Source organism: Mastomys coucha, unplaced genomic scaffold (genome assembly GCF_008632895.1).
Source record: "Mastomys coucha isolate ucsf_1 unplaced genomic scaffold, UCSF_Mcou_1 pScaffold14, whole genome shotgun sequence".
In the NCBI taxonomy this organism is placed as follows: Eukaryota; Metazoa; Chordata; class Mammalia; order Rodentia; family Muridae; genus Mastomys; species Mastomys coucha.
In genome coordinates this window covers 69,951,055-69,969,132 of record NW_022196896.1, presented here as the reverse complement: position 1 = coordinate 69,969,132, position 18,078 = coordinate 69,951,055, and the positions used below count along the sequence as shown (strand labels likewise).

The 18,078-nt window shown below is 37.7% G+C and overlaps 1 long non-coding RNA gene across 1 annotated transcript in view; it reads left to right on the top strand.

Annotated features, from left to right (window-relative positions):
• LOC116089149 overlaps window positions 1–18,072 on the top strand; it is a 31,562-nt gene extending 13,490 nt beyond the window's left edge. Inside the window, exon 5 of the long non-coding RNA XR_004118188.1 lies at window positions 17,962–18,072. This is a non-coding gene — a long non-coding RNA (uncharacterized LOC116089149). The remainder of the gene's footprint in view (window positions 1–17,961) is intronic.
• Window positions 18,073–18,078: the final 6 nt, after the last annotated feature.

Genomic DNA, 18,078 nt, shown 5'->3' with positions numbered 1-18,078 from the left:
GAAGTATGATAACTCACTTTTACTATTTAAGTTAAAAAATATATAAATGCCACATTTCCTAATACAATCAAAGTATTTGGGAAAGGCAACTTGTGTTACCAGAAATGAAAAAAGACTCACTGGTCTTCTGAGTGTGAAAAATCAACATCACACTTTTTTTTCTTCCTGATAAAGAATAAGCTCCTAGTAATTTAATGGATCTTCACACTCTGGAGTCCAAAGGCCCATTAGTAAATGTTTACCGAAAGCAGATCTCCTGTTTCCCTTAGGGAAACCTAAGTGAAAAATTAATCTTTTTACTCCGGTAACCAACTTTATTCCCACAGCCATTTCAAACACTGAAATATATTTAAAATAAGCAAAATAATAAGAAAGTCAAGGATTTTATTATTGCTTGTATCATTTGCCTCTTGTGGGTTAGACTTGTCTACACTGCAGTATCTTAAGTTTTAATAGCGTTCCTGACACTGCTTATAAATTAGATGTTTATAGCTCAAAATGTGTTTTCCTGAAGAAACAAAATTGTTAAAGGTGATCTATTTTCTCTAGAGATATTTTCTCCAGGTCACTGATGCTTACTTTAGCCTGTGGCTTGGAGTTTGGTATGGAGCTGAAGAGATCAGCAGGTTTGAGGTTCCCTCTACACAAATGGCAAACAGCAAAGAGATGTACTTTTTTTTTTTAACCTCTGGACCTTGCAGCCCTTTGAGGTAACTGGTTTCATCTCTCTTTTATAAGCAAGATGCTTCCTTCTATAGTAACAGAAGAAGAGATGTGTATAACAGCTTACCTTTAACCCAGGATCATTTGAGTCTAAAACCCTAACTGTTATTGCTCTTGTGTTTTCCTGCCTGTACAAACCTAAACAAGTGTGAGCAAGCCAAAGGATCTATGTGTGGTTAGTACATGAATATGAAACTTCTCAATGCGAATGTCACTGTGAAATGAGTAGGTGATTGCTCCTTAGAGCAAAGTATAAGAAGCACTAGATTGAACATGTAAATTTGTAACTCTTAAAGGCTTCAACCAATGTATTAGAGATCCAAATACCTTGTCACTGCTATTCTACTGAAAGGTAATGAACCAGGTTAGAGAAAACTAAGGAGAAAGACATGTACGTGCACGCGTGAACACACACACACACACACACACACACACACACACACACACACAGACAGACAGACAGAGACAGAGACAGAGACACAGAGACACAGAGAAAGACAGATACAGAGATAGAGACTGATACAGAGATGTGAAGACAGAGATAGACAGAGACACAGAGGCTCAGACACAGAAACAGAGAGATAGATAAAGAGACAGGGACAAAGAGACAGACAGAAAGAAAAAAAAAGGATCAGAGAGGCCTGGAAATAATAAGAAAGGAGGATGCAAAGCACCCCAGAAGCATCCCTTTTCTTAATTCTTTCCACAAACCACTTAAATACCCTACACCAATAATAAAACAGCACAAATATATATTGTTTTGGAGGCTAAACATGTTAGTCAATGCTCATCTTAACATCAATTGTCCTATGCTTTTCAAAAGAAGACTATTAACATAAATGAGACTGGTTTTGGACATATGGATCCCTAGGTTATTAGGAAGAGAAAAACATAACTTCAAACTGTGATCATGTTTCATGGGGATACATCTTAGAAATAAAGACTCTGAAGTGAAACTATGCATAGCATTTGCCATGAAACCTTACAATTAATACAGAAAGCACAAATCATACTTTTGGTAACCTTGAACCTCAGTTAAAGAAAGCAGTGTTACAAAACAGAAGTGTTGTTGTACTTACAATTATAATTATTATTCATCTTTTGCATCCATCCTATGGGCTTAGCATATTACAAGGGGCTTACGAAGAACTTGACTTAAAGCTTACATGCCAGTGTCTTATTTCATACACAAAACAGGCTCATACTACACAAAAGGCTTAGAGATCACTGTGGTAGAGCAGAAGTCAGACGATATTTTTCAAATTTGTTTGTCTTCCCATGTTGTGATTTAACAGAAAGACAGGATTTCTATGATAAAAAAAAATAAAGCATGCTACAAGAAAAAAAATATCCTAAGCAACAGGTAACTCTTAGCTGATTAAATTTCAGCTGTGTTGTTTGGTGTTTAGAAACTTCTTCAAGATAAATTTGCTTTTTTCACTAATCAAATTTCATTCACGGAAATTTAATAATTATGTATTGGACAAAGCAAATTTACAGTAGAATAAGCCACACATTGGACTTAATAATCCATGCACTAATCTTAAATAACCCAGAGTAACCAGGGTTTAATTGCAGTGTGGCATTCCTCACACTTTGTGCACTGGAGCGACAGAAATCATTGTGATTTTGAGGGAACCCTGGCCTTGACACCACGGAGTGGTATAGACATAGGTAACACTTGGATGATGGCTTAAAGAACAGATACACTCTGGCAACTTGGTGTTACTTTAGTCTGAGGACTGAAGAGGAAAGGAGATGACCAGGCTCACTGACTGGATTTAGTAGCACACAAAATGAGGCAGAAGAGGACTGACTATCACGTTGAAAGATAGACTACGTTTGAAGAATAAAATGTTAACTGTAAATCAACAAACTATGAACTTATACACTAGCAAAGAGGTAGTCACAGAAACCACATGCTTATTCAATAACTGTAAGCATTTATTTATGGCTAATAATATTTCTATATGGCATTAGTCTAAGTACTTGATGAATACTAATTTCTTTGACTTGTGAAACCCTTCATAAAATAAGTTCAGTTACTAGCCAAAGTTTACTAGGGGACAAAATGAGGTACCAAGAGGTTAAGTAAGTATACAGGTGGTTACAACTAAAGCTGGAGTTTGAACCCAAGCACATGGCATGGAGCTCATTCACATACCTGAGGAGTTCATCATGGTCAATTTATAGTGACAGAGTATTGGACGTTTTCTCACTATGGAGTGACTTTGACTTGTCTAATGGTTCCTGGTTATTTTTCCTTGTGTTTTTCTGAAATGTTTCCGCACATACAGCCACCCTACTTTTATTTATCTGTCCATTAATTGATTGACTCATTTGTTATGCAGAGCATAAAATTACTGGACTCAGTAATTTTATTTTGGATACAGCTTTAATGGTATGACTTGCAAGGTTATTTTGTCTTCCTGCTGATGACTTTATTTCTTACATCTGTGTAACATTGAATTGGGGAAATATTTATCTCTTGTTTTATGGTTAGTGTCTTCATTCTCTGTAATGGATCTGCTGCTCCTTGGTTTTGGTGTTGTGTGATATCTGTCTGTATACATGTTTTCTGTGTACTTCTTGCAAAGTAACAAAGGTCTTGGGAAAAAAGTAAATGAATCTTACTAACTTTCTTGACCAGTGGGACAGAGGAGAAAAAAAGTCAGAGGCGAAGAGAGGAGTTTTGAATATGAATGGCAGAGATGGTAACAAATACATCATGAACAATTATAGGGGAAGAGCCTTTGCCTTCTTAAATAGTGTAGTGTATCAGAGGGTATAACATAACAGTATAACATAACAAGCATAACATTTAACAGCATAACATAGCAAAAGAACATAGTATACATAACAGCATAATATAACATATAACAACATAATGTACATAACATAATATACATAACAATACAAGAAGACAAATGTGTGTAGTTTCTGCAGAAGGACTGATAAATATTTGGGTGGAACCTGGTAATAGGAGAAGAGTTTACCAGAAAAAACAGGTAAGACATTGGAGTGTGCAGAGTGAAGTCAGGCCAAAATTTGGTAAGAGTGAGGAACTGAGAGTCTCTGAGCTTGGGGACCCCAATGGAGGATTTATGGGAAAGATTGAAGGAGCTGAAGGGGTTTGCAATCCCATAGGAAGAACAACAATATCAACCAACCCCACCCCACAGAGCTCCCAAGTACTAAACCACCAACCAACAAGTACACATAGAGGGACCCATGGCTCCAGCTGCATATGTAGCAGAGGATGGTCTTATCTGGCATCAATGGGAAGGGAGACCCTTGATCTTATGAAGGCTCTATGCACCAGTGGAGGGGAATTCTAAGGTAGTGAGGCAGGAGTGGGTAGGTGGGTGGGATTGCAACACCCTCATAAAGGCAGGGAGGAGGGAGGTTGGGATAGGGGTTTTGTGGGAACCGGGAAGGGGAGTAATATTTGAAATGTAAAAAAAAAAAACTGTAAACATTGTTTTAAATATAGCCAATTAAAAAAAGAAAGAAAGAAAAAAAGAATGAAAGAACTGAGCCTCACTCAAAGCATTGAGAAGCCAATTTAATGTGAGGTCAGGGGCTGCATGGAAAGGCTTGGAAAGGAGCAGGTAGCTATGTCCAGAGACGTCCCACTGCAAAGAGCAATGCTGGGGAATGACCAAGTGTCACTAAACTTGGAGACTTGATGCCAATGGAAAAAAGAACACTGTTGAACAGATCATCCATGGTGAGAATGTGGAGGAGGAAGGTAGAGTTTATCCTCTTGGTCACATAAACTTTCAAAGATTATTTCAATGAGAAATTTGGTAGCAAAAGAGAAGACACTGGAAAGACCATCAGGAGCAGAATAAGGTGGCATTCATGATAATGTAGGGACGCTGGACTGCTGAAAGGAGGTCACATGATTTGTCCCGCCCTGTTGTCCATATACCTGTGAGGTATACAACCAACTCCAGTTAGATGAATGTTGCAACAACTTCACTGCAAGAGAAGCTGGCATGGAAGCCTGTGTGTGAGCTTCTGAAAGGTAGAGAAATAATTTATTTAAATATCATCTAATTTGTTTTCAAGTGACAGACTCTCATTTGCCAGTGGGGAAACTTTTTTTTTTTTTTTTTAAAAAAGAAAACACTATTATCAAACTAATAGCATGATCTTACATAAAGTTTAAATGGCGTGCATGTTTGTAAACTCTTGTAATTTCTACCACACTCCTGTAATTAAAATAATCTCTGTATACTTCCTTTTAGCCCTTTTTCATATGCTGTCAAATTTTTACATAATTGCAACCACAATATACAGATGATTTACATCCTGCTTTTTAATTTAGTTCAAGGAAAGTGTAGCTAGTTATTTGAGAGGAAAGCAATAATAAATATTGGGTATAAATATTCAATTGTAAGTAGAGGAAGGCTTGGCTCATCAATCCTTCTATGCAGAAGGAGACAAAGATGCCATGGTGTAGTAGCATTTCCCAGTGTTGTTGGCAGAGCAGGAAGCTTCCAGCCTATAGGACTAAATAAATATTAGAGCTAGAGGTCTCCATAGAATTGTAATATTTTTCTAAAAATTGCCTTATGGTACATCTTGATACTTTCTGTTAAAATGCTTTTTAATGCCTTACTGTAAATATCAGCTTTGGAGTACAGTATTAGTCATATTATTAATTCATATTTATTATATTGCCATATGTAAAAATTCTTACCGCCATCTGAAAGGCTTTCATTTGATGCTTGCCTTGGGGACAAAATATACATTAGATGAATAGCCCGCAAGGAAACAGTGCTGCTGCTGCCTTTCCAGAGTTTGTGGGTTTCAGGCCGAGTGGCTCAGCAAAGACAGACAGCCTGTTGGTGTGATGTCTGAAAACCACGCAGGCTTCTACTCTGAATAAATTCTGTCTATGATTCATGAGTCTTGTGAAGTTTATAACTTCTTTCCCTGAGGCATCCCTTCACAAGTTTTACCATTTCCATAATACCCCTAAATTTTAAAAGCTCAGGATCGGCAGCTAGAGGCAGCTGCAGAAGATGAAAAATGCAGACAGACTCACTTTCTGCTCTCCAGTCAGGTTTTTTTTCCTATTAACTTGTCTGCAAAAATACTGCACACCACCAACCCCAGCAAGTGTTCTGAAAGAGGCAGTCCAAATGGAGAGAAAGTGGGCATTCATTTAGTGAATTTATTTTTATTTTATTTTTGACTTTCAAAAGCAATATTCAAAACTATAAAATCATTTTTAAAATAAACTTTAGTAGTTCAACAGTAGTGATAACATTGACTTTGGGGAAGTTAAGATGGATGACAGAAAATCATGTGGCCAGATGCTAGAAAATAAATCTGTTCTGCTGATCAAAGACTGCATGGCTCTCTCGTCAGTAAATATGGATCTGATCCCCGGCCACATTTTCTGTCTAGTCAACTACATAGCATCTGTACTTAGTCAGGCACATAAAATGAGTGGCCAGAGGCTCACAATTCCACAGCATCTTAGCCAGACAAATTATTGTCATTTCTCCCAGGCAGGTGTCTCCAAGCACATTTATATATTTGTCTCTCTTCTTCAATCCTTCAAAGGGCATAAGCATAGAGTGATACAAGATTTGACTTGAAGTGTGTTATTGAAATTTCTGTGAATTTCAGTAGCCTGAGTTCCTGCTGTACAGGTTATAAAATATCTACTTTTTTAAACAGAAGAGAACATTAGTTAATGATAATAATGATTAAAATATAAACAAACATTACGCATCAGTTACTATAATGATTGCTTTACCAAGGTCTTTCATTTAATGCTTTAAAATGATGCTTGTTTTTGATGATCAATAGTTGCTATTATTACTCTTTCTTGAATATAAATGATAAACTAGATTCCTAGTTTATCAGTTTGTCAGTGTTTAAAAGGCTAATAATTCAAGCTAAAATTCCAGTCTCTGTATATCAAGGCAATAATTCTCAGTTATTAAACAAACTAAATATGTGCTAGGCAGAGTGGATAAAAAGGTAACCTTAACTCAGTTCTATTTCCTCCCATAGGGAAATAGCCATTTTCCAACCAGTACTTCCTTAGGAAAAGCTATAAACTAGAGAGCAATGAACTCTAGGAAGAAGGGCCCTACGGACTGTGGCTTTGTGAATTACAGGGCAAACTCTAGACTTTGATAAGGGGTTCACCTGCCTGACATGGAAGGACATATTCAGTCTTAGTCACCTGAAAGACCCAAGGGCAAAGTTAGTCAAACTCACAATAGCTGTACAGTTCTGGAAATGAGGAATGCTAGAAGAACAAAGATAAAGCATCTCAGATTCTGGATGTAAATCTCCCTCAAGCCTTTAACCAATCCTTTGCCTACATAGACAAGGGGAAGATTCAAAGAAATGCAATGAAGGGTGATAGAATACTTCATCTCTCATCTACTACCAGGCTTAAGGTTCAAGTTACAATGAGTTAGCCGCCTGTTGGACATTTATCACTCTGGACAATTACTAAATCTAAAAACTTTAGAGCTTTACATTCAACGTTTTCTGGATATTGTCCTAAAACTGTTCAATTTTCAACTGACCAGGAAGACATGGTACAAGAAAAAGAAAGCTGTTAATGAAAACGGGTCATAGGGTGAGTCAGACTTTTAAGTTTGTCAATCTTTTCAAAATATAAATTAAACATTCACACACATATAAGAAATGAATACTTTTGGGTGTGTTTGCTAATTTTAAGTGTGTAAGAAAAAAACCATGAATGTTGTTTTAGGCAGATGATGGTGTCTATGTTTGTCACTGTGCTTTGTGTGCAACATTACATCTAATCTCATTATTACTTCAATTGCAAGATGAAAGGAACAGAATTCAGAAAGTGAACATCCTTAGACTTACAGTCAGGAAGGAGCAGAGTTGGTCTTTGAGCCCAGGTTTCTTCTCTTAAGAGTTTTGCCTCAGTAGTGAAGCTTTGTGGTCTGCTGTGGCCTGTAACGTAGACTTATTGTACAAAGAGAATAAACATGGAAAAAAAAGCATATGTGTAGTTGTCTAAACAGTAGAAAAACACAAGGGCTTAATAAGATCATATGGATGTCTGAAAGGTTTAAGACACAATATCTAAAATTTTAATTTTTTTGTCTGTAAGTCAATGAAGATTAAAATGTTGTCTAAAAGTGTCATGAGAAAAGATGAAAAATATAACAAACTGAAGACAAGAAAAAAAAAGGCACTGTTGCTATCTCCAGACACACACCAGAAGAATGCATCAGACCCCATTACAGATGTTTGTGAGCCACCATGTGGTTTCTGGGAATTGAACTCAGGACCTCTAGAAGAGCAGTCTGTGATCTTAACTGAAGGAAAGGCCATCCAGAGACTGTCCTACCTGGGGATTCCAAACCCAGACACTATTGTGGATACCAACAAGTACTTGCTGACTGGTGCCTGATATAGCTGTCTCCTGAGAGGTCCTGTCAGAGCCTTACAAATACAGAGGTGGATGCTTGCAGCCAACCATTGGACAGAGTGTAGGGTCCCCAATTGAGGAGTTAGAGAAAGGGCTGAAGGAGTTTAAGGGGTCTGCAACCCCATAGGAATAACAACAATATCAACCAACCAGAACCCCCAGAGATCCCAGGGACTAAGCCATCAACAAAGGAGTACACATGGCTTCAGATGCATATGTAGCAGAGGATAGCCTGGTCCTTGGTCCTATGAAGGCTCGATAGATGCCTCAGTGTAGAGGAATTGAGGGTGAGGAGATGGGAGTGGGTGAGTGGGTGGAGGAACACCCTCATAGAAGCAGGGGGAGGGAGGATGGGATAGGGGGTTTCTAGGAGGCAGGAGAAACCAGAAAAGGGGATAAAATTTGAAATGTAAATAAAGAAAATATGCAATAAATAAAACCAAAAACTCCCCCCCCCAAAAAAAATCAGAGCAATCAGAGAATAGGAGCTCAGGACCTGGAAAACAATATCAAATAGCAAATATGGTTAATTCCAGAATGAAAAGATAGAGAAAACAAAGAAAACAACATTTAAATAGTTTCCAATTTCTATCTAAATTTATTGGCAGCTAATAACTTTAGAGAATAAAAAGTTTTACTCAAGCACAAAATGGACAAATGCAAAAGAAAAATTATTGAATAAATAACAATAAAACTCCAAATTGTCTACCATAATGTTTGTACAAATAAAGACTAACATCTTATCACACTGGGATACAGAACAAAAGCATGACAGGTAACTTTGGAACACTAGTAAAGAAAACTATCCAGTAACCTGAACTTGTAGGAAGATATCCTTCAAAAGAAAAAAGTCCAAAAACGGACACACATATGTGAAACTTAATTTTTTTTTGTCAGAAGATATAATTTTCAGGAAACCTTTGGGGAGAGGTTATTCAAATAGGTAGAAGATAACAGATAAAATGCGAGATTCATAAAAACAAACAAAAACAGAGATAGTTGGATATATATAAATTTTTTACTTCTAAAAAGTTGATACCAGAACCAAATATTTTACACTGTTTTATAAAAGATGCGTGGAACTTATGACAGTTTATGATATTTATTTGACTAAAATAAACTGGAGGAAACTAAAGTTAGATTATGTAGAGTTTTATGCTTTCTTGTTTTTTTTTAACGTGTAATGCTGTAATATTGCTAGCTTTTAGAAGAATGAAGACATTATCCAGAAAGTCAGCTCTATGACCTTGAGTGTCTACAGTGTTCCATAAAATGAAGCTAAGAGATATCATTAAAAAACACTGAACAAACCAAAATGAAATAGTATTTTAAAAGTTTAATGGAAATAAGAAATAATGGAAAAGAAGCACAGAACTCAGATGGTACCCATAGAGATATTAAAATGATACACCTATATCCAGTTAGTTAGATGACTATGTAGCAAGTAAATGGCCTGTGTTTTGTAATTAGAAGGTAAATATCATCAATATGAATTTACAAAATCAGACTAGCTATAGTCCCATTTAAAGACAAATGCTTGAGGTACTAAAAACCCAAATTAGTTGAGGATTAATTGGATAGAGCATCATTATATTCAAATAAAATGCAGAAGAATGAAAGTCTGTGCTGCATCAAATAAAGCTCTAGACCAATGGCATTATTCAGTGTAGTTAAAAGTTGGGTAAAATGTGGGTGTCAGCTCTAAATGTGCTCATTAAAAAGTCCTTTCACATTTTTTTTGTACATTTGAGCATTTTTATATTCTGTTACAAAGTAATTCTTATCTAAAATTATCTAATAAATGACAACATTGAGAAACAAGAAAATTTAAAAAGTCTAAAAGGCAAAAGAAAAATCATAATGGGACAGGCAACAAGGAGAATTAAAAATGGATACACTGGTCTAAATAGTTGAATGGCTAAATGGTTAAATGGCTAAATGATTAAATGGTTAAATGGCTCCAAGGACAGAAAGACGCTGAGAGCCCTCATGTTATTGACCTCTCTTTCTTCTTTAGCTATCACTTACAAAAAACAGAGCAAAATAAAACACGTATGTTTTATACCTGGAAGGACATGGAGACCATGCGAATAGCCTTTAATTGGTTAGTTAAACACATAGTCAATCCATTTATGCTAGCTATGGGTTCCACAGGATTTAGTGTTTATCAGCTTGAAAATTACATTGTTAAATTTTACTCCATTATGCGCTATTGAACTTGTGCTGTTTGTATGGTATTCAAGCTTCCTTCTTCTCATAACAGTGCTTGGACTTGTGCAAAATGCAGTCTGACAGAATTCTTCAGGGGGTAGAAGACTTTATCCAGCTACTGCAGAGGCCAGTAAGTCCAAAGGACATCGCATCAGAACATTGCATTTCCTAGCATCTGTTCTACACAATCTAATTCCTACATGAGCCAACATATCTTAAAATTAGAAACTAGCATCCACCTATGATACAGAACATATAGCCTTCTGGAGGCTGGGTTACCTCAATATATTATTTTCTAGTTACATTGCTTTACCAATGAAACCCATGTTTTCTTTTCTTTCTAATGGCCAAATAAAATCCCATTATATCAATGTAGCACATTATCATCATCCATCCATCATTTGATTTATAACGGGGGGGAAGATAGGCTTTAAACATGGGGTTTGGTGTCTGGTGGGTCACACCATATATGAAGATAGAAGGGAGATACTGGGAGAGGAAAGGTGTAAGAGCTGAGAGGGTAGGCAAAGAAAGAGTCAAATAAAATTACCATGTGTGAAAAAAATTATAAAAGACCGTGGTCCATAGGGAGTGCAAAAGGGATGATTTGATCAAAATTCATTGTATTCATATGGGAATGTCTCTAACCATAAAATTATAAAAAGAACTATGTTGAAGATAGAATTTTGATATATTTTCTAAGTAATACCGCATTGCATGGTCTTTTGGAGTATACTAGTCAGCTTTCTCTAGAGAGATATTTTTTTTTAATTAGATATTTTTTTTATTTACATGTCATATGATTTTTCTTTTCCCAGCTCCCCCCCAGGAACAAACAAACAAACAAACAAACAAAAACAACAAGGACAAACCCCTGTTGGCTCCCCCCTCCCCATGCTTGCCACCCCACCCTCTTTCACTTATTGGCCCTGGCATTCCCCTACACTGGGGCACAGAACCTTCACAGGACCAAGGACCTCTCCTCCTATTGATGATTAATTTTGCAATCGAACAACAATATGAACTAACTAGTACCCTCAGACCTCCTAGGGACTCAACCACCAACCAAGGAGTATACATGGTAGGACTGATTGCTCTGGTAGAGAGATCTTTTTAAAACTAGGTTTTCTTTAGCCCATCATTCTGTCCTAGCCCTTACTCTACTATCATAGTGTGGCACCCATCCAGAATGTGAGCTATCTGAGGGTAGTTTTTTACTCTATTAATATAGTGTAGCACCCAGACTATGAGCTATCTGAGGATAGTTTTTACTCTACTACCATAGTATGGCACCCAGACTATGGGCTATCTATCTGAGAGTCGTTTTTACTCTACTACCATAGTATGGCACCCAGACTATGGTCTATCTGAGGGTAGTTTTTACTCTACTACCATAGTATGGCACCCAGACTGTGGGCTATCTGAGGGTCGTTTTACAATGCTTTGTTTCAGCCATCACCATCATTGTTCAACAAATAATGCCAATTGAAAAATAAAATCCAATTAAAACATTGGAATGTATTTACCCTGTTTGAGTGAATATAGCTCCTCCCAGAAACCATAGGCTGTGAACTAAAAACTCTAGTGCAAGGGATGAAATGGTTTCCCATGAACTGTTGGTCATGGAGGACTCTGATGTCTCAAAAGCAGTATGGAGAATTTCTGTTGGTTACCACCAGAACCTGATGGTTAAGACCATATTGCTGAAGACATCACATGCTCTGGTCACAGGCTGAAGAAACCAAGATGCAACTGGCCAATTGTTCTAGAAGCTTCCTCCATGACAGCTAGCCTCCATAGTCCACCTCCAAGGTGCTATAAGGCTTCTGGAGGAGAACTGGAAAAGGTCCTTGCATATGATGCTACAAACTGGCCAGCAAGATGTGCCCTTTGGTGGGATAGGGGCAAGTTGGTTACATCCAGTTAAAAGCATTGCATGCAGAGACCTCACTTAGCTAGTTATCCTCTGGAAGCTAACAGTTTTCTGATTGGATTTGATACCTACCTTACAGCAGAGAATCCTGGTCTGGTAGTGTAAACCTGGTCAAAAGCCATAGATAGGTTTGTGGCATGCCTTGTGAGGAAGATATTGCTGTAATTTTTCTAAATAAACATGATAGCTCAATGACTATGTTTATGTGTACAGATTAGAATTACTAGTATTGAGTAACATAAGTCACTCAATTGTTTTGCATCATGATAAGGGTAAATAAGGGAACTTCAGAAGCATATTATATACTTTTAATCAGCTTAATAAAATATAATTTAATTTATCAGCTTAATAAAATCTTGATAATATATAACACAAGCAGGTAATAAACAACACTGGGGTAATGCTTTCAACAATTTGAAATCCAGAAGATAATGGGAAACTGAGCTATACAATACAGACACACACACACACACACACACACACACACACACACACACACATATATATCCTACATATATTACTGTACATGTGCAATACATGCATAAAAACATAGAAAGATCTGAGACACATACCCCTACTTAGCAGAGCTATAGAGTGCTAGAAATCAGACATGCAGGAGCGACTGTTATATCAAATCCCCAAGTCTGTGTCTGCTTACAGAGATCCCAATTGTCAGTCTGAGTGCTGGTCTTGGGTATTTTAAAGCTCCTGGGGGATTTCCATGTGCATCCAGGCTGTAAAATATGGCACTGGATTGTTCCTCCTGTTCTTATCCTCCCTTGCTCTTCTCTCCTTCCTCCCTTCATTAAAACTAAATTCTACTCCTTTTTGTCATTATTGGACTGATGGGTGAATGTGAGGAGCAGGAGGTAAATGGATAATCATGTCAGACATGTATTATTTTCCTGCTTTTTGTCTTACACTTTGAGTTCATTTTGCTCACTTAAAGATGGTACATCAGTGATATTTAAATCTTGATGTTGATGACGAAGCTGAACACTTTGGATGAGCATGACAAGATCTCCCTAGCCCATAAACTATGAATTAAGGAGAGGTATTCATGTTCATGTTCTACACAGCCACTTTCCTGGTTAGGTAATTTATTCCTTAGCTGCCATGTATCGTGAGATGAGGACAATTGCCATCCCTATCAAAGCCATTCAACGGGTTAAATATTTGGAAACAAAAGCAAGAAGGAACCCATTCCAATTATTCAGTTTACTTCGAAGTTTTGGAATTTCTAATTCCTTCACTTTTGTATTATTTCTGTGGAACATTTCAGAAACTGCTAAAAGGAGTACAGTCCTATTTATTTCTCCTTTAAAATTTTTTTGATGAGTGCTTCGTTAGCCTGCCCCAACTGACCTCAGAATCAGAGCAGTTCTCTTGGTATTCCAAAGCTCTAGGATCACAGATGGGAGCTCCTATGGCTCTTCATGGTCTTTGTGTCATATTTGTAAATGTTTCTTCTTTGCTCTCCCTCATCCTTCCTCCATCCTTTTTTTTACTTCTTTGTGTGTGTGTGTGTGTGTGTGTGTGTGTATTTGTGTGTGCGTGTGTGTAAATATATATTTCCAATTCATTGGTAAGTTATAAATGATGATGCTGAACTTGGTATAAATGTAGAAAGCTAGATGATGACCAGTCCCTATGGGTGGAAATTTTGGGCTTTAGACTTCGAACAGAAATCTGCAGATTAGGCTAAGGTCATTATTTTCTGTCTTAATTTTTTCCCCTAGCTGTGATAAAATACCGTGACAAAAGCAACTCAAGGGAAAAATCTATCTTAACTCACAGTTCATGGTACATTCCATCAGGTGGGTATGTCACAGCTATATGAGCTTGAAGGACCGGGTCACACTGCACCCTTGATTAAGAATCCGAGCAATGAATGCGTTCTAGGCTTCGGTTTACTTTTTCATGTTTGTCCAGTCCAGGAAAACTTGCCAGGGAATGGTGTCATGCATAATTAAGATGGTTCTTCGATTATCAATTAATGTAATCAAGATAATCCCCCACAAGAATTACCAGTGGCTGATCTACCAGGTAACTATTGAGTCTGTCAAGCTGACAATTAAAATTGACCGTCATATTGTCTCTCTTCTTTTTTCCCTTGTGGTTTTATGCATGGTTCCCACTGTCTTTTCTGGTAAAAGACAAATGTAGCTCAACTTTATACTTTCTTTGTGAGTTATGACCACAGGGACTGAGGTATCTTCTCTGATTCCTGTGTTAGTGACTTCTGTGAGGCTTTCAACCTGGTTCTTTGTCCACTTTATAACAAATCACAGTTGTCTCTCATTGTCTAGTTTCCACTCTCACAAAATCTCTGCCAGGCAAAGTGAAAACAAAGGAGAAGGTGAATATTGTGAGGGAGTGGGATGCTTAGTGATGAGCAGTGCCAGGACTAGCCAGTCCTAGAAAACTCCTTTCAAGTGAAAACATTATGTGCACAGACTTCAAAGTTATTGTTAAAGGTCAAGCACCACGCCACAGTTAGGCAGTCCCTTAGTAACTGTTGCAATCACAATCCAACAACTCTAAGTATGGAATTCTGCACAGACCAAACCCAGTGGCACGCCAGGCTCTGCTGGTAAAACCCAGGAGGGCTCAAGTAGCAGATCCACTGCCCTCATGAAACTACTATGTAACAATTACCCTTCTCCTATAAACATTGAGCGCTGGGACTGCAACCTGACACTGACCCTAACCTGTAAACTCTACCTTGCAACTAATCCATGGCCCCTTCACTCTCATGATTAAGGTCATCTTAGCCCAAAAGAGAGGTGCTGGCACCTTTGGATTTCAGGAAGAACAGGTCATCCTCTTGATCCTTTCAATCCTATGGTTCTAAGTTCAAAAACAGAACTACCTAAATTCTTCCTTATACAAAACCACAGCAACAACATGGGCAAACTTAATCTACACAGACTAGTTACAGTAAATTGAAGGTAAAATGCCCACTTGTCTTATATTTATTAAACTGAAGTACCTTATGTAGAAAAGTGCCTTATGGAACAAAGACATAACAATACATTTGGAAGCACCTTTTTTATTACCAAGTGACCCCTAACAAATTTAACATCTTATCTTTATAATGAACCCACTTAGAACATATTAATACAAAAATATTAATTACCATATGCTGGGCAGTGTGCCAAGGATATAAAATTAAGTGGTGACCCAAAGAGAAAGGGTTTGTGCCTTCATGGGGCTGCATTTTAGTATAGGAAGTAAACAGTGTTCAAATAGAGCAACAAATAATTAGCTTAATTATAGATTATGGGAAGGATCAAGGTGACTGTAAACAGCTTGCTGAGATGGAGAAAGACAGACCAGTAGTGTAGACTCCCTACAAAGAGCAGGCATGCAAAACCTTCTACATTAAAGGGATTTTATAGTGAAATCTGAAGTTTAGAGGTGGGAGGCTTGGGAAAGAACAAGCAGAGAGGATTCTGGGAAGAGTATAGTAAAGGATACATGTGCACAGATTGAAGGAGGGGTCAATATGTTTGCAGACCAAAAGGAAGAATCCATTTCAGAGGAGTGAACATGCAAGACAGAAGCCACTGCACAGAAAACACAGGGGAACCATAATGCAGACTGTGTATGGAGTCCAATTGCATGTCCTATTTGAGTGGGATTTCTACTGCAGACAGTCAGACAGGCTTATATAATTTATAATCTGAACCTAGAATTATATCATTGCCAGTTAGATTGTATGCACGAAACCAAATCTATCTACAGAGAGTGCACATGTACCCTTTGGAAATGCTTGTGCCCAAATCATTCAGAGTTCAGAAGATTTTCAAATTTTGTCATATTTTCTTGTATATAATATCTTCCAGTTAGAGCCCAAGTCTCAGTGTGAAGTTCACATATTTTTTCTCATACACTTTACACAGACAGCTGGAGAGCAGTTTTAGATGGTGCTATTGGTGCTTATAGACTTTGACTATGAGATGTGTCATGAGGTTGTGTGCATAGCTTCTGCCCATAGTATATTATGCTGCTCGTAAACAAAGCGTTGAATTTTATGGAACTTGGGATATTGTATTCCTGGGTTAAGGATATCTATGTCACTAGATCTCTAATCTCCAACTACTGTTTAAAAAAATCATTTCCTACCTTGGTTAAGATTATTACTGATGTAGATTTTATTGCTGTCGGCAAGTATTTCTGTTACATCTTGTGAGAGGATTATACACGTCCTCTCATTAATGTCACCTGTGGCCATGTGGCTTGTTTCAGTCAATAAAATGATTGAAGTAACAGTGCACGCTATCGCCAAACAGCTGCTGTAAGAGCCAGTGAAATGTGCTTGTCTGTAATCGCTACATTCATCAGGCTGAGACAAGAAAGTACGAAGCTTAAAGGAAGTCTGGGCTACACAGATCCTTAGGAAGGGAAGGGGAGGAAAAGGGAGAGAAGGAGAGAGGAGAGGAGGAAAGGGAAATGCAGGATAGAAGAGAAGAAAAGTAGAAATTGAGGGAGGATGGGAGGGACAATGAGAAGAAGGGGGGAAGGAGGGAAGAAGAAAAAGGAGAGAAGAGATAGGAAGGAAGAAAGGAAAGATTCCCCCAAACCATAAAAGAGGGGGACAAGTGACTATGTACATTTCTCCTCTGGACTGAGAGGCACATCCCAAGCAGAAGCCATTACATCTCCTGTGTAGCGTGAAGGCGAAATGAACTACAGTTGTGAGGATCTGCGGAGACCTGGGAGTGGGGGGTTTTCATAGTTTAATCTAGCCTGGTCTAGTAAATAAATTGATAACTGAACATATGCTGTGACATTTCCTGGTTGATTAGACCCCTGGGTCTTTGTGTGAGCAGAGCGGGTGTTGGAGAGAAAAGGCACAAAGGAACTGTTGGGTCTAGTAAGGTGGATGATTTGGTTTTGGAGTTGAATGGTATATATGTAAATAGTAAACTTGTTTTCTCTGCCTGGACTTGAAAATTCCATAGAAACAGGACTGTGTTTTCTGGTATTAGACATAGAAAAAGATAACAAGTACTTTAAGCTCAATTAATTATATAACTCATCTCAGTAGATACAAATGGGCTAATTAATGGAATATCCAAATATTACAAAAGAATCCTTAATGTATTACATTGTTCTATTGTAAGTATTAGGTATACAAACCCAATAGGAAATGTTATATTTAATTGGAGACCTGGGAAATAGAAGACAAAGAAAGAAACAGTGGATATGGATGCCTATCTGTTGGCTCTCAAATATTAGACAACTCTAGCAGGGAGAAAACACAAATAATGTCTTTGCTGTCAAACTACTATATAGAAGATCTAAAAACAAAATTGAAGCCTACTAGAAAAATTTGGAGAGTTTAAGAATATAGTTTAATATATATTAGTGATCAGAGAAGGAAGAGCCCCTATATGAATTCAATCCTTTTCAGTTTGTCAGGGTTTATCTTAAGGATAGCATGTGGAATGGCCATGTGCCCAGAAGACATTTGTATCAGAAAGGTGTGAGCCCATTGAGCTACTAGTAGCAGCCTGGTGGCTGAGGTGTCAGTCCCATAAGCACAACTTCTCTGGTATGTGCTCTCCCAACCTCTGATCTCTCTAGTGCTTTCAGGGTAGCACATAGCATTTCTCACCATTGTAACTTCTCCTACAATTTCCAGAGCTGTGATGAAAGAATGTTGTTGAGGAACTTAACAAGCTAAGAGGTATCTAGCACTCTTGGATCAGAAGATTTGGCCAAAGGTGGACGTCATTGCCACCACCACTGCCACCACCGC